The sequence below is a fragment of the Cicer arietinum genome, chromosome 1 (assembly GCF_000331145.2).
Source record: "Cicer arietinum cultivar CDC Frontier isolate Library 1 chromosome 1, Cicar.CDCFrontier_v2.0, whole genome shotgun sequence".
Lineage (NCBI taxonomy): Eukaryota > Viridiplantae > Streptophyta > Magnoliopsida > Fabales > Fabaceae > Cicer > Cicer arietinum.
In genome coordinates this window covers 10724834-10742650 of record NC_021160.2, presented here as the reverse complement: position 1 = coordinate 10742650, position 17817 = coordinate 10724834, and positions in this window count along the sequence as shown.

Sequence of the window (17817 nt, the reverse complement as noted above, 5' to 3'; positions counted from 1 at the left end):
GTTTTCATTGTATTAGTGTGAAAAGCAAAATCACTCTTCAAGATAAGTATTTCCCTCGTCTCATTTAAATATCTCCTTTAAAATGTGTACAATTCTTTAGCAATTGATTAGTTGATTTGATTTCAATGATAAAATGTTTCATTTGCTCAAATATTTTTATTAATTGCAATTAGTGAAATTTTTTGATAAGTTGAAATATAATAAATAAAAGTATTAGTGAAAAAAAATAATTAATACTGTATTGGTATTGTAAAATGACAAATAATTTGAGATAAAAAGAAATGACAAATGAGGTATTTAAAATGAGATTGAGGAAATAATTGTTTCCTCGTAAATTTGACTTGTCATAATGGAATAACAATTTATAAACGTGTGATAAATCTAAAATATTTGGTTAAAACCTAATTTGTAGCTTCCATCTGTTCATCGTCACCTCACATGTCTCTTGTGTCAGCAGATCTTTTTTGTTGAGTTATATGAGCCAAAAACAATAAATATAATGTCACTTATGATTCAATTATAACGCAAAAAGAAATATTTGAAATTTTGATTTTGAGGGTGTAAAGTTAAAAACATGGATTAAATGTTTCAAATTATCATGTAGACATATGTGTTGTTGTTATTATTCCTTAATTGGATATTGTAAATGAAAGATTTTTTTAATATTGATATTGTAAATGATAGATAAAATAAAAATTATGTAACTAAATATTAGGAATAAAATGGAACACGCATTTACAATGGCTAGCAATCCCCTGTGAAAAAAAAGATGGGCATGAAGGGGAAAAATATACCAAAGTCAGTTACTTAAATAAATATAAGCATTAGTAGCATTTCATCAAACACCAGAAAAGTATTTTTTTTTTTTAACTCAAATTAGAGAGAAAATTAGCGTAAACAATGCTTCATGTCTCCAGGTTGTGGTATCATATCTTCTTGAATCTTGGTTCAGCAAACAAAAATTGGACTTACATGAAAATGATTACGGAATAAATTCACATTTAATAACTGATAAATAGATACTAGAGAAACGTTTATTGCATTATGAGCTATTATTAATGTTTTTTATTGTTGAATTTTTATTTATTGATGAAATAAAATTGTGTAGTATATGAAGAATAAAAAGAGAAGATATTTTAGCTATGACAACTAAGTAAATAAGTAAGGTGACACAAATAGAGTTATGTGACATAAAATGTGATTGTGTCAAATGAGTGGTTTGAGTGTCTATTTTAATATATTATAATAGATATGTGTGAAGTTGACAAGTCAAGTTGTATACAAGTTGAAATCTTGCTAACCAAACTCATAAACCTCCAATTGGGAGAATACTTTCCTTATAAATTACTATATGACAACATAATCAATTTCAGAAAATTTGAAGTATAACATACGGTTTGTTGAATTGAACATCAATAATTGATATCGACATAAATGAAATGAATTAGATTTTTTTATTATTGATATTGTAAATAAAAGACAACATAAAAATTATGTAACTATATATTAGGCATAAAATGGAACACGCATTTCCAGTGGCTAGCAATCTCCTGTGGAAAAAGGAAAAGAAGATGGTCGTGAAGGAGAAAAATATACCAAAGTCAGTTACTCAAATGATATAAATATTAGTAGCATTTCATCAAACACCACAAAAGCAATTTTTTTATACTCAAATTGGAGAGAAATCAGTTACTCAAATGATATAAATATTAGTAGCATTTCATCAAACACCACAAAAGCAATTTTTTTATACTCAAATTGGAGAGAAAGTTAACTAAAAAATGGTTCATGTCTTGAGGTTGTGGTATGTGTCTTATTGAATGTTGGTTTAGCCAAAAAAAATTGAACTTATTTTGGAAATGGTTACGAAATAAATTCACATTTAATAAATGATAAATAGATGATAGAGAAACATTTATTGCATTATGAGCTATTATTAATATTTTTTTATTGTTGATGAAATGAAATTGTGTAGTATATGAAGAATAGAAAGAGAAGATATTCTAACTATGACAACTAAGTAAATAAGTGAAGTGGCACAAATAGAGTTATGTGACATAACATGTAAATAAGTCTGTTTTAATATATTATAATATTATGTGACATAATATTCATCTCCAACAACATCAAATTCATCGAATAAAGAATAAAAATATAAGTTTATTTAAAGATTTAAGTTATGAATTTGATGAAATTTGCATTATATTGAAGATGATAATTAATTTCATGGGTTTTGTTTGAAAATTTTGATGAATTTTTGTAAAAAAAAAAAAAGGATAACATTGTTGACATTTTCAAACATAAAAGATCAAATTGTCACTTAAAATTAAAATAAATGACCAAATCAGAAAAAAAAAATAAAAAAAAAATAAAAGACTAAAATGTTAACTGAAATTAAATTAATGGGCCGCTTGTGACATTTAGCCGTCAAAAGAAGAATAAAAAAATAATAGTACTCTAGATAAAGAGTAAAATAAAAATAAAAATAATGATCATATAAAAATCAATGCTTACAAATATATCTCAAATCAATGATTGCAAAGTATATATTGTATTTATTGCAAAGTATATATTGTATTTTTTATAAGAAGAAAATATTCTATAATGATTGAATGTTTAAAACAAAACAAAATGTATATAAATCACTCATCTTTTTTTTAATAATATTTTTTGAGTTAAAATCACTCATTTGATTTAAATCTTTTTAATTGTGTATACATACACTAACTCATCTTTTTTTAATCATAGTTTTTAGAGTGAAAATCACTCATTTTATTATAATTTTTTCCATTCCACTTATTCTTTTGTTATACAACCACTATTTTTATAAACTAAAAAACTTACAAATTTGAAATCTTTTTTTCGATCGATCAGATTAATATATTTATAGACCATAAATATCACCTTCAAACTTTAAAAAACAATTTATACTAAAAGAATATTTTAAAAATTACATTCGTTTAAAAATTACATCCGTGCAACGTGCGGGTTATATTATGTTTCTACTTCGGTTATAGAAAACAAGTTCAACCATTGAATTACCTTATAGTAATCTCTAACATGGTCTCATAACTAAAATTATGAGAAGTCATTAAAAAAGTGTCAATATTGATGACCGATACTTGAAAGGGCTAGTTGGAATAACCTCGAATTCTTTTGTAGTAGGATTATAAAATACACATATCGGGCATTGGCCCATCTCTTGTGCGAGCAAGACAAAGAGTTCCATCGAATTCTTTATATTGTTGTGTTTGCAATTTTTTATATGTTTAAGTTGCATACTTCCAACTAGAAATTCAATATATAATATAGATTTTGGTCAAGCTCTACCATGGATCACATATCCATGGGTGTGTGGGTAAATTTTTTCGTACGTAGTTTTTCCCTAATAGTGATACAAGAGATAATGTTTTAGCATGACCAAATTAGAGCGTATGGTTTGACCAAGCGACCAACTCATAAAGAAAATTTAAGTTCGATGAAATTTATGGTTGATCCGTGCAGAGATCATTGTATCAAAAGATACGATGTAGAGATCAAGTGGATTGTTCTCTTAACTTTTGCTAATGGTGGTACCAGACATGAGTACCATCACCGTTCCATACTCATAGACAAACATTGAGATCATAGTTATGACGAGGGGGCATACTTAAGATTTATGTTCGGAGTGGATTTTTGTTTTAAGCAATTTTAACTTTGAGTTTTTCAGTTTTGAATTTTTAATTGTGAGTTGAATTTCAGTTTTTTTTTTTAAAAAAAAACAAAAAATTAAATCATTCTTTCTACTTCGTTTCATTATAAATTCACTAAATATAAAATAAATAAATAAACATTTTTGAATGTAGTAATTGCCGAAAGGAGCCTTAAACTTTAAGTCTTTTGTAAGTATGAATGGTATAAACATGACACATGTTTTTCCATGTTTTTTTTCATCCTATTTTTTTATTTCAATTGAAATGTAAAATTGAGTGATTCTAAATATGCAAACTCTAAAACACCCACATTGTTTACCTTCACAAGACACTACCAACAAAATTATACCTATTTAAATGGAAGTTCACTTTATTTGTATTTGCACCTTATTATTCATTGTTAATTGCTTGAGTTATTTGTTGAGTCTCTTCACATATAAAAAATGTTGTGTTTCATGCTTTTATTTTATTTTATTACTAGTTAGCACAAACAATGGTGCTTATGACTATTACAAGCTAGTCTAACAATGACCAACAATCTATTGTGCACAACCAACTTTAAAGTTTCTATAGAAACTCAATACACCAATCAAATTTATTGTTCAAGGGTTGTGGCCTTCAAATCACATTAGATCTCAACCAATTTCTTGCTCATAATTTCCAATAGTATCAAAAGTGAGTTTACATATAGTTAACTTGTGTTGTCATTTATTTATTACTACTGAATATTCAATATATAATTTGTTTTTCGGGTGTAATTGTTGAATATTCAATATATAATTTTTTTTTTCCGGTGTAATTGTTGGACATTTGAAGACTCAACTTGAAGCATGGTACATGCTCATCTATGACACATAACCCACTAGAATATTTATCCCTTGCATTGTAAAAAAAAAAACATAAAATATTACCTATCTTTGCAAGAGCCATCATTGTTTCTCATCCAAAAAAAACTTTTTTAAAAGATATGAATTTTTCTTTGCATCATGTATAACCTCAACTTTCTTATAACCTCAACTTTCTTGTGTGCATAATGCAAAGAAAAATTAATATCTCTTAAAAATAAAACTTTGCTTAGACCGAACTTGAGCTACTTTCATTAATTGTAATCCTTTAAATAATTGTATATATATTTTATCTTTACAAAAATTGTTAAAAAGTAAAACATTATCCCATGTTTGTACCCAGAAAAGCTTATACCATGTTGAATGTTATTTGATGCTAACATGTCCTATCATAGTATTTTTTTTCTTATGATACGAAGAAATATTTAGGCGGCTTGATAAAAACATATAATATATTGCTCTCTAGTTATCATTTTATTTATTATCTATGTTATGTGAAGAGATGTAAAACACATGTAGTATTGTATCATATAAAAGTCACTAGTCTTACAATATAAATTCAAAAAATCAAAACCCAAGACAATAATATTTTCTTCCAACAACCATTGTGGAATGACAAACGACCTTCATAAATCCACCTTTTAACATTTGCAACCAGAAGAACAAACCAACCTCTTATAGAGCAAGTGTGCTATCTGAGTGAAGTCAAGATGCATGTAAGTGTATTACTATTTTTCAAAGTGTAATTAATCAACACTCAATTGATAAAGAATATAATGGTTGTTCATAAGGTTAAGGTTATTGTAGCTTCTCATGCTTCAAACATGAGAGAGAAAATTCATCAGCTGTAAATACTAAACATACAAGGGAATGAGAAAATTTGTCAAAACTTGCTCCATTCATTTGGAACATATAGAGCATTCTTCGATTCTCTAAGGACCTATAAGAGAATTTAAGCTCCATGAAATTTATAGTTGATCTATGCACGGATACTTGTATGAAAAGTCTTTTGACAATATAAAGATCAAGTGGAGTGTTTTGTTGGTTTTTGCTAATGGTAGTATAAGACATGGGTATCGTCACCATTCAATATTTATAGATAAACATTGAGATCATAGTTATGCTGGGGGAGCATACTTTACATCATGTTTGAGGTGAATTTTGGTTTTATGTTATGAAATTTTCAAAAACTAAAATCAATTTGAATTTTGAGTTTTTAGTTTTAAATTTTAAATTTTGATTTTCAATTATGAGTTGCATTTCAATTTTTTAATTTGTTTTGAATTAAATCATTAATTTTTATTTCATTATGAATTCATCAAATATAAAAAAAATTATTACATAAAAATAATTATGAACCAAAAAAAGTTAAAAAATTATTTATTTTAAAATCATTCAACTAGTATAAAATTATAATTTATTTATAATAATTTTAACGATAGTAGTTGAATGATAGTTGATGGTTAAATATGAAATATGGTCAAACTCATTCATAGATGATATGTATATAGAAGTCTCCTTAAATTAATGATTCATATTATATGCACATGCATGACCAATCATATGTGGTTAATAATTTCAATAATTAATTTTGTCATTTTACCAACTTTTTACTTTATATTAGCCAAATTTTGTATGCACTCACTATTTACATTCTTATATTCTAATGTTGTATATATAATTAAGAATTTAATTTGTATATACGACAAGTGTAAATAGTTTTTATCCCGTCAAACAATCACAACCATTAGATTATTAGAGTTGTTCGATGTTTAGCATAATTAATCATCTCTAAAGTCATGTTAATGAAGTGTTATGATGTGTTAATATTGTAAAAAATATTATACTATATTGTATGCCAATTAAACTCTTGATTAAAAATATGTTAAATAAAAAATGATAATTTTATTAATTTACCTTAATCGACTATTGTTAATTTCCATTATCATAAACAATACCGTCCCCTTTTGTTCGTTTTTTAATGCATTAATGTATGTTAGTCTTAAACGATCATTTGTATGTATGTTTTTATTTTTATTCTAAATAAAACTCGTAACCCGCACGGAAACAACGATTTTAATAAATAAATTATTATATTAGTTTATATATATATATATATATATATATCAAATTTTATAAATTTTATTTTATTGATATTAAAAAAATAAGTTGACTTAAAAAAAATACTTTAAAATAAAAAAATTAAAAAAAAAATCTAATTATAACTTAACTTAAAAACTACTTTCTTATATGTTCAATGTTATTGATGAAAAGTATGACTCCAACACCATGCCTTATTTTTGAATTCTACAAAGAATCTTATTTCTTTCCAAAAAACTTATTACAAAATAATACTTTTAATTTTAAACAAATAAAAACAATAATTATTAAAAAATATTAAATAATTAGATTAGATTAAATAAGAATTTTTAAAATAATGGACATGGACATATATAAAATAAGTAAAATAAGTAAATGTAAAGATGAGTAAGTAACTTAATAATGAATTTTTATTTTTATTATTCAGCCTTTGCTGTATAAGTGGGCAAAATATCTTTCATTTTAGTACTACTCACAAAATACTAAAGAAAAATAATTTGCGTGATATTTAATAATAAATTTAGAATATAAAATGTATAGTATAGTAGTTTTTAAATTTGATAAAATAGTGTTTGAAATCGATGAAGTGAATTGTTTCTTTAATTCCTACATAAATTTTATATTTTCTTAAATAAATTATTATTTTTCTCTTCAATATTCTGAAAATTTAATTGAATTCATGGCTATAAATAAATTTTATATTTAATTAAATAAATTATTTATTAGACAACTTATAATCAAAATTATTAGGACGGGCAACAATTATTTAAGACAAATCTTGAGAATAGAAATATAAATATACAAATGTACAATTTGTTAACTATTTATGAGTGAATTTAAAATCGGAGTTATTAAGACAAATGTCATATAAGATGATAGAAATATACATATACACATACAAAATTAAGAAACATAAACAATACAAAATATATATATGCATAACAAAACAATATAAATCTTAATTCGATAAATAAAAGCTCACGAATATTAATCTCAGTACTATCTCCATTACATAAAAGTTTTGTTTAAAGTTGAGGAGATCAAGACAAAAACCACATTCGCACACCTCTAACAACCAAATTCCATGACTCATTTCTTGGAGAAATTGATGCAACAAAATATGATTTTTGTTCCAGACATTGGATAAAGATGAATAAGAAAGCTTTGATAAAGAAAGCTTAAAAGAATTGTGTATACATAGATAATATGAATGATATTTATAAGGGAGACGCAAGAAATGAGAAAGTACCAAAGATAGACGGTTAACGGAGTATTAAAAGAATTCGTAAAATAAAATAATTTTTTTAATTAAATTAATTTGAAGCGGGTGGTTGCTAAAGTAGTGTTTAAAAAACAATTACAAAAACTGTGAAGTCGTGGTGTTAGTGACTGTATTTTGCTGTTATTCTTCTTTTTTAACTGGCCATTAAATTCTCAACAGTTAAACCTCAAATAGTGGTGTAGTGTATTTTTAATCCATTCTTTTTAATTTTTATTCTTTTATTTTTTTAATTGGCCACTAACTTTTCAACTGACGCATGTACAAAGTCGTGTAACATAAGTTTAATTTTATTCTAAAAAAAGAGATATTATATTGTATAGATTACCTTTCAATTGACCACTCAATTCTCAACCGTGAAATATGAAATGTCAGGTCGTGCATTATATTTTATTTTTAATTGGTCATTCACTTCTGCATTTCGAAGTTTTATTTTTGTCTTAAAAAAATCTTTTATTTTTAATTTATTTTTTAATTGGCCATTAACTTCTCAACGGATACATGAAAAAACTGTAAGTCGTGGTGTATTGTATTTTATTTTTAATTTTTTAATTGACCATTAAATTGTACGGTTTTTAATTCATTCCTTTTATTTTTTTAATTGGCCATTAACTTCTCAAGAATAAACACGTATTATTTCTATTAATAGAAACTTATATTTTCTTAACACTCTAGTTTGTTGACACATGTCAAACTTGCCAATTTATCATGTTTGCTTTATTATAATGTAAAGATGAATTGGTGTGTTAGTGAACAATTGTTTTGACAGTACGTTAGTAAACAATTAAGAAATATTTTTATTGGCTTCGTCCCATATGATAACAAATAATTGACTTAGTCCTAAACATACAATAAATAGTTTAGAGCAACAATGGTGTAAAACAATCAAAATTTAAAATATAAGTAAATAAATAAATGATATTTATGAAAAATAAAATTAGTTTCATTGTATGTTGGCGTATTTAAAATTTTAATATTTTCCTAAATCTCGATGTTGATAATTAATTATATCATTAATTATAATAAATATTCATATTTGTATTTTATTTATTTTTAGAGTGAAAAGTGATTATATAGTCATAATGGAAAAGTTATATATCAACACTCAGTGCATTACTTGTATAACGCGAGGGTCACCATTTTTGATTAATTAGAGAATAACAACACCATTAATTAACAATGTCGCAGATGAGAGAAAGAAAAAATCACTACCAAATTTTTTGTAAATCATTAAAATTTATAAAGGCAAATGCGTAGTATATACTGCTGAAAGTTATCAACAAAAAATAAGAAAAGAAGTTTAAATGATCGTATAATCTTTGTCAATTTAATGTAGATTGTCTAGAATTTGCACATTTGTTTTCTCAAGCTTTTGTAAAATTTTAATGTTAAGAATTAGAAAACATAGCATTGTGGATAATTAAATTTTAAATCAACTTTTTGATTAAATCTAATAAATTTTATTTTATTAAATCCCTCTTATTTTAGTTCTTTTGAATTGACAATTTTTTTGTTGTTGCTAGTTTCACTTGTATGAATTCAAGTGAAAAAGTTTGAGTCCAGTTACACATTGAAGTTCAATGGACAAATAGTTTATATTTTAGAGGTATTTATTGTACAATCTATATGACTTAGGAATTATCTACCTTTTTAGCTGATTTAGATAGTCTATTTTTTAGTGTTTGAGAAGCCACTAAACAATTCTTTGGTTCATGTTAGTTGAAGGTATGCTTAATTTGTTGGAAAAACCTTAATAACGTTGTGCTCAACAATCCATGTCAATTACATGATGAATAGCCAAAGGCGGAAGCATACCTGTGGGAATTGCCATTAATGAAATCGTGAGATGATGATGATAGAGCCAATGGGTTGGGTGATCTTCCTCAGCAAAACACCCTGAATACCTTGCTCTCTTGATGGGGATAGAGAGAACCAGAGAATTTTCTCCTTTAGGGTTTTGAAACTGAATAGTCTTGTTGTGTTTGCCTTGGGGACCATTACCCCTATATATAACTATTATTAGTTATATCCCAAATTGCAGTATTTCCAATTCAGCCCCTCATTAAATTAGAAACTGCCTGGTATCTACACTATTAATTTTCATAACTATTATGCTCTTTAGCCATAAACTATTATATATTATTTGACCCATAGTTTATTGGCTAATTATACAATGACCCTAACACACTTTATTAATTAATTACATATGTGACCCATAAATCTTACAATCTCCCACTGGTCACACATGTATCCTTAGGAGTGTGTTAGACTTTATGACGTCAAAAATGTCATTATAATTACCTTGAGTATAATCCAAATTGTCCCGTCCATTAATCATATCAGCACATGGAACCAAAGAGGCTTTCGTCATAATAAGCATAACTAAACCCATCAATGATCACCCGTACTGACACAACTAAATGACATAGACCCATTATGAAAAGTGTAGCATGAAAATTACATGAAGTTGGTCAATGCATGTCAATTTTCAACTGGTCCTACTTTATCGAATGAGATCATACCATAACTTAAATGTACAAAGTAACCAAAAACTGAATACTTTAAACTTTATTTCTGATCAGAAAGTCCAAATACAATGTATTTGTACTTTACAATTAAACATAGAACATGAATTACATAATGGACGAAACTCCCACTAAAATCAAGATTCCTCAAACTGTAGCACACCCATGTGAGCAGTATGCTCATGAAAGACCTTGGGTGGTAGACCTTTAGTGAGTGGATCCGCAATCATGGAGTTTGTCCTTAAGTGTTCTATGGATATCTGTCCACTTTGTACCTTCTCTTTAACAACTAGGAACTTAATGTCAATGTGCTTTGACTTGGTTGAGCTCCTATTATTGTTAGAATACAGGACTGCTGATCTATTGTCACAATACAACTTGAGTGGTCTTTCAATCCCTTCAACTATTTGCAGCCCCGTGACAAAATTTCTCAGCCAAATGCCCTGGTCAGATGCCTCATGAATTGCTACGAATTCTGCTGCCATGGTTGATGAAGCAGTAAGACCTTGCTTGGCACTACGCCAAGAAACTGCTCCACCAGCTAACAGAAAGACATAGCCTGAAGTTGATCTTAAGCTGTCTTGGCATCCCGCAAAATCCGAGTCAGAGTACCCAGTGATCTCTAACTGGTCTGACCTCCTATATGTGAGCATGTAGTTTCTTGTTCTCTTCAAATATCTCATGACCCTCTTGGCTGCTTTCCAATGGTCAAGACCTGGATTGCTTAAATATCTGCCTAAAATCCCTACTATGAACGCTATGTCTGGACGCGTACATACTTGGGCATACATAAGACTCCCTACAGCTGAAGCATAAGGGATCTTTTGCATTTCTTGAATTTCCAAACTTCCCTTAGGGCACTGTTTGAGACTAAACTTGTCTCCCTTAGCAACTGGGGTGTCCCCTGGTTTGCAATCCTGTAACCCAAACCTTTTGAGAACCTTATCGATATAGCTCTTTTGTGACAATCCAAGAATACCTCGAGATCTGTCTCGGTGTATCTGAATTCCTAATACAAAAGAGGCGTCACCAAGATCTTTCATCTCAAAATGCTTTGATAGAAATTTCTTAGTTTCGTGCAACATGCCTATATCGTTAGTGGCAAGCAGTATGTCATCAACATACAAGACCAGGAAAATATGTCTGCTCCCACTGAACTTATGATACACACAATCATCAACTGTATTCATCTCAAAACCAAATGAGAGAATTACTTGATGAAATTTATGGTACCATTGACGAGAAGCTTGTTTTAGCCCATAAATGGATTTTCTTAGTTTGCACACCATATTCTTTGGGTCTCCCAACACAAAGTTTTCTGGCTGCACCATATAGATCGTCTCATCAATGTCGCCATTGAGAAAAGCTGTTTTTACATCCATTTGATGAAGCTCCAAATTAAAGTGAGCAACAAGAGCCATGATTATTCTTAAAGAGTCCTTCGATGAAACCGGAGAGAAAGTCTCTTTATAATCAATCCCTTCCTTTTGAGTATAACCCTTAGCTACAAGACGTGCCTTATATCTCTCCACATTACCATTGGAATCCCGCTTGGTTTTAAAAATCCATTTGCAACCAATGGGTTTCTTTCCTTCAGGTAATGGGATAAGTTCCCAAACTGAATTGTCTTGCATAGACTTGTACTCCTCATTCATTGCTTCGATCCACTTATCTGAACGAGAATCTTGCATGGCTTGATGAAAGTTGACTGGGTCGTCTTCCGTCATGCCAACATTTTCCTCTACCTCATTGATAAATACTACATAATCATCCGAAATAGCATTTTTCCTTTCTCTAGTGGATCTCCGCAATGGAGCTGGCTCTTGAGGCACTTGTTCTTGAGGATCTTGAATTTGATCTGGATTTTGTTCTTCCTGAACAACCAGATCATCTTGAGTTTGTTCAATAATGGGAAAGTCAATTGGTGGAAGAATCAGTTCTGGAATTGTTACCGATTCTTCCTCAAAGACAAAATCTTTAACCTTAATCTTCCCCCCAAACTCAATATCCTCAAAGAACGTTGCCGTTCCCGTCTCAAAAATTGTTCTCAAATTAGGATCATAAAATTTATAGCCCCTTGATTTTTCTGAGTACCCTATAAAATAGCTGCTAATTGTTCGGGGTTCAAATTTCTTTTCATTCGGCCTATAAGGCCTTGCCTCAGCTGGACATCCCCAAACATGAAGGTGCTTCAGACTAGGCTTACGCCCAATCCAAAGCTCATAAGGTGTTTTAGCCGCTGCCTTAGTTGGTACTCTATTAAGAATGTATGCTGCTGTTTTTAATGCCTCTCCCCAGAGTGACTCTGGCAAGGTGGAATGACAAATCATACTCCTTACCATATCCTTAAGAGTCCTGTTTCGTCTTTCAGCTACACCATTCATGCTGGGTGACCCCGGCATAGTGTATTGTGGGACGATTCCACATTCCTCTAGGTATTTGGCAAATGGTCCCGGACGTTGTTCACCTGAACCGTCATATCTGCCGTAGTATTCACCACCACGATCAGATTTGACCTTTTTAATTCTTTTATTAAGTTGATTCTCAACTTCTGCCTTAAAGGATTTGAACACGTCTATTGATTGGGACTTTTCGTGAATTAGGTAAAGGTAGGCATATCTAGAATAATCGTCTATGAATGATATAAAATATTGTTGACCATTCCAAGAAGGAGTTGGAAATGGCCCACAGATGTCCGTATGTATCAATTCTAAGACGTCTGTAGCTCTATATGCGCCTAATTTCTTATCTTTAGTCTGTTTTCCTTTAATGCATGCTACACAAACGTTAAAGTCTGTGAAGTCAATGGAATCTAAAATTCCATCTGACACAAGTCGTTCAACTCTATTTTTAGAGATGTGACCTAGACGCTTGTGCCAAAGCACCCCTGAATTGAAATTGTCAATTTTCCGCTTAGTACCACGTGATTCCACATTCAAGGTTTCATTATAGTTAGCCACAGTTTCCAACAAATAAAGATTATCATAACCAGAAAGTAAACCGGTTCCAACAACATTCGAATTTAAAGACAAAGTAAATTCTTTATTCCCGAATGAACAATAATATCCTGATTTGTCCAAATAAGAAATAGAGATCAAATTCCGTCTAAATGACGGTACAACAAAAGTGTCTTTTAAATCCAAATAATGACCGGAACTTAATAATAATCTAAATTTTCCTATGGCTTCAACTTCTACCTTCTTCCCATCTCCTACATAGATCCATCTTTCAGTATCACTAGGCTTTCGGAAGTTCAGGCAACCCTGCATTGAAACACTGATGTTAGTAGTTGCACCAGAGTCTAACCACCAAGTGTTTCTAGGTACTGAAGCTAAATTAACCTCAGAACAGACCAAAGACAGAATCATACCTTTCTTAACACGCCAAGCGTGATATTTGGCACAATCCTTCTTCACGTGTCCAGAACTCCTGCAGAAGAAGCAGTTGTTATCCTTAGTCTGCTTCTTTTGTTCTGGACCCTTAGCAGCAGCTTTGTTCTTGGGCTCCTCAATTCTTTTCCTTTTGCCCTTGTCTTTAGAGATGCTAGTAAAGTGAGCACTTTCAGTCCTATCTTGCTTCAGCCTGTCCTCTTCTTGCACACATAATGAAATGAGCTCATTAAGAGTCCATTTCTCCTTTTGACAATTATAAGTCACCTTAAACTGACTGAATTGCGAAGGAAGAGACAGCAATACTAAATGAATGAGTAAGTCATCTGACAACTCAAGCTTTAGACCTTTAAGCTTAGAAGCAATGTTGGACATCATCATAATGTGCTCTCTTATATTTCCCTTGCCTTGATACTTCATGGAAATTAAATTCTGAAGCAAAGAACTTGTTTCAGCCTTATCACTTTTTACAAAGCGTTTTTCCATCTCAACAAAAAATTCCCAAATTCCCAAATTACAAACCCTAATTTTTCAAACACGTTAAAAATATGGATTCCATAATATATATATCAAAATTCCCAAATTCCCAAATTACAAACCCTAATTTTTCAAACACGTTAAAAATATGGATTCCATAATATATATATCAAAATTCCCAAATTCCCAAATTACAAACCCTAATTTTTCAAACACGTTAAAAATATGGATTCCATAATATATATATCAAAATTCCCAAATTCCCAAATTACAAACCCTAATTTTTCAAACACGTTAAAAATATGGATTCCATAATATATATATCAAAATTCCCAAATTCCCAAATTACAAACCCTAATTTTTCAAACACGTTAAAAATATGGATTCCATAATATATATATCAAAATTCCCAAATTCCCAAATTACAAACCCTAATTTTTCAAACACGTTAAAAATATGGATTCCATAATATATATATCAAAATTCCCAAATTCCCAAATTACAAACCCTAATTTTTCAAACACGTTAAAAATATGGATTCCATAATATATATATCAAAATTCCCAAATTCCCAAATTACAAACCCTAATTTTTCAAACACGTTAAAAATATGGATTCCATAATATATATATCAAAATTCCCAAATTCCCAAATTACAAACCCTAATTTTTCAAACACGTTAAAAATATGGATTCCATAATATATATATCAAAATTCCCAAATTCCCAAATTACAAACCCTAATTTTTCAAACACGTTAAAAATATGGATTCCATAATATATATATCAAAATTCCCAAATTCCCAAATTACAAACCCTAATTTTTCAAACACGTTAAAAATATGGATTCCATAATATATATATCAAAATTCCCAAATTCCCAAATTACAAACCCTAATTTTTCAAACACGTTAAAAATATGGATTCCATAATATATATATCAAAATTCCCAAATTCCCAAATTACAAACCCTAATTTTTCAAACACGTTAAAAATATGGATTCCATAATATATATATCAAAATTCCCAAATTCCCAAATTACAAACCCTAATTTTTCAAACACGTTAAAAATATGGATTCCATAATATATATATCAAAATTCCCAAATTCCCAAATTACAAACCCTAATTTTTCAAACACGTTAAAAATATGGATTCCATAATATATATATCAAAATTCCCAAATTCCCAAATTACAAACCCTAATTTTTCAAACACGTTAAAAATATGGATTCCATAATATATATATCAAAATTCCCAAATTCCCAAATTACAAACCCTAATTTTTCAAACACGTTAAAAATATGGATTCCATAATATATATATATATATATATATCAAAATTCCCAAATTCCCAAATTGAATCCTAAACATAGACAATAACCGAATTTCATCATGAATTAAACATGGTGGGCTCTGATACCAATTGTTGGAAAAACCTTAATAACGTTGTGCTCAACAATCCATGTCAATTACATGATGAATAGCCAAAGGCGGAAGCATACCTGTGGGAATTGCCATTAATGAAATCGTGAGATGATGATGATAGAGCCAATGGGTTGGGTGATCTTCCTAAGCAAAACACCCTGAAGACCTTGCTCTCTTGATGGGGATAGAGAGAACCAGAGAATTTTCTCCTTTAGGGTTTTGAAACTGAATAGTCTTGTTGTGTTTGCCTTGGGGACCATTACCCCTATATATAACTATTATTAGTTATATCCCAAATTGCAGTATTTCCAATTCAGCCCCTCATTAAATTAGAAACTGCCTGGTATCTACACTATTAATTTTCATAACTATTATGCTCTTTAGCCATAAACTATTATATATTATTTGACCCATAGTTTATTGGCTAATTATACAATGACCCTAACACACTTTATTAATTAATTACATATGTGACCCATAAATCTTACATAATTCATTCATATTATTTATATAATTTTTATTTTGTAATGAATTGTGGTCGAGAAAAGTACATTATATAATAATTGTATTCTTTCTCTATAATGCAATATAGGGGAATGAATGAATATATTAACTTATGATATAAAATGGTTAATTTGAAGTAATACTAAATTTGATTGAATGCATATGAAATAAACTATGAGCTTTGAATAAGGTAATATAAAATGGAATATGATATGTGCAACAATTGACACTTTGCTAAGATTAAACAAAATCATATTCACACATAGTGTATTTCGTCACAGTTTACTTTTTTTCATCCTATTTTATGTTCCAATTGAAGTGTAAAATTGAGTTATTTTAAATATGTAAACTCTCAAACATTCACATGATTCACGAGGTTAATACCTTCACAAGACACTACCTACAAAATTATGTCTATTTAAATGAAAGTTCACTTCATTTGTAATTGCACCTTATTATTCATTACTAATTGTTTGAGATATTTGTTGAGTCTCTTTACATATAAAAAAATGTTGTCTTTGATATTTTTTTACTGCTATTTTACAAACCAATAAGAATATATATTTTCACTTATATGCATGAGAAGTTTTTCACATATAAGTTACTTCTCCCTACATATAACTAAAATAATTGGTAACTAAAATGATGGCATTACAAGACATAGTCTTTATCTTCTTCCTCAACAACTTTCCAAAAACACATAATATTATAGTTTTCACCTTCTTCATCTACAATCTCAAAACATATACAACTTTCTACTTCTTTCAAATCAGAATTTTCCTTAACTTCATTTATGCTTCTCTTTCATCTCTCATTCAATTGACAACACACATTTGGTTGTCATTTATGGAAAGAGTTTGGCAGGATAAGCCTATATAATTATGGAAAGAGATTGACGATTCTTATTTTTTGTGTCATGCAATTAATGACTAAACACATATAAATTATTAAAAAAATTATTTTTATAAAGATTAAAAAAAAATTATTTTGTATTTGTCTCTTGCAATAATTTTTTTTTTAAAACAGCTCAATTATAAATAAATAAAAAAGTAAAACTTATAACAAGCAAATGAAAACTTTAAAAAATGATGAATTTAGAAAGAAAAAAGAAAAACGATTTTTACGAAAAACTATAACAAACGAAAACTAAAAAATAAACTTTTAATATTTAAGGATGACATAAAAGTCTATTAAAATCTCCACCATCCAGTAAAAAGGAGAGAAATGAAATAAAATAATAAATGCGATATAAATATGGAAATTTAAAAACATAAAAAAACATCAAGAAAAAAATTGGAGAGGATCCGTTCCCCCACTAAAACACACGTAATAGTCCTCCAAAAAGTTATTGAGACTTGAGAGCAAAGTTGGAAAATTTAATTATCCATTTGAAAATTGGAAAAAACACTTAATATAAAAAAAATATTTTGCGAAAGTGATATTTTTTTAGACTACTAAAATAATAATATGACTAAATTTTATAAGAAGATCCACCAAACATAATCAACATAAATCAATTGTTTTTTTTCAAGATAACCAATCACAAAATCATCATGAAATTTTGTGTGGAGACCGTAAT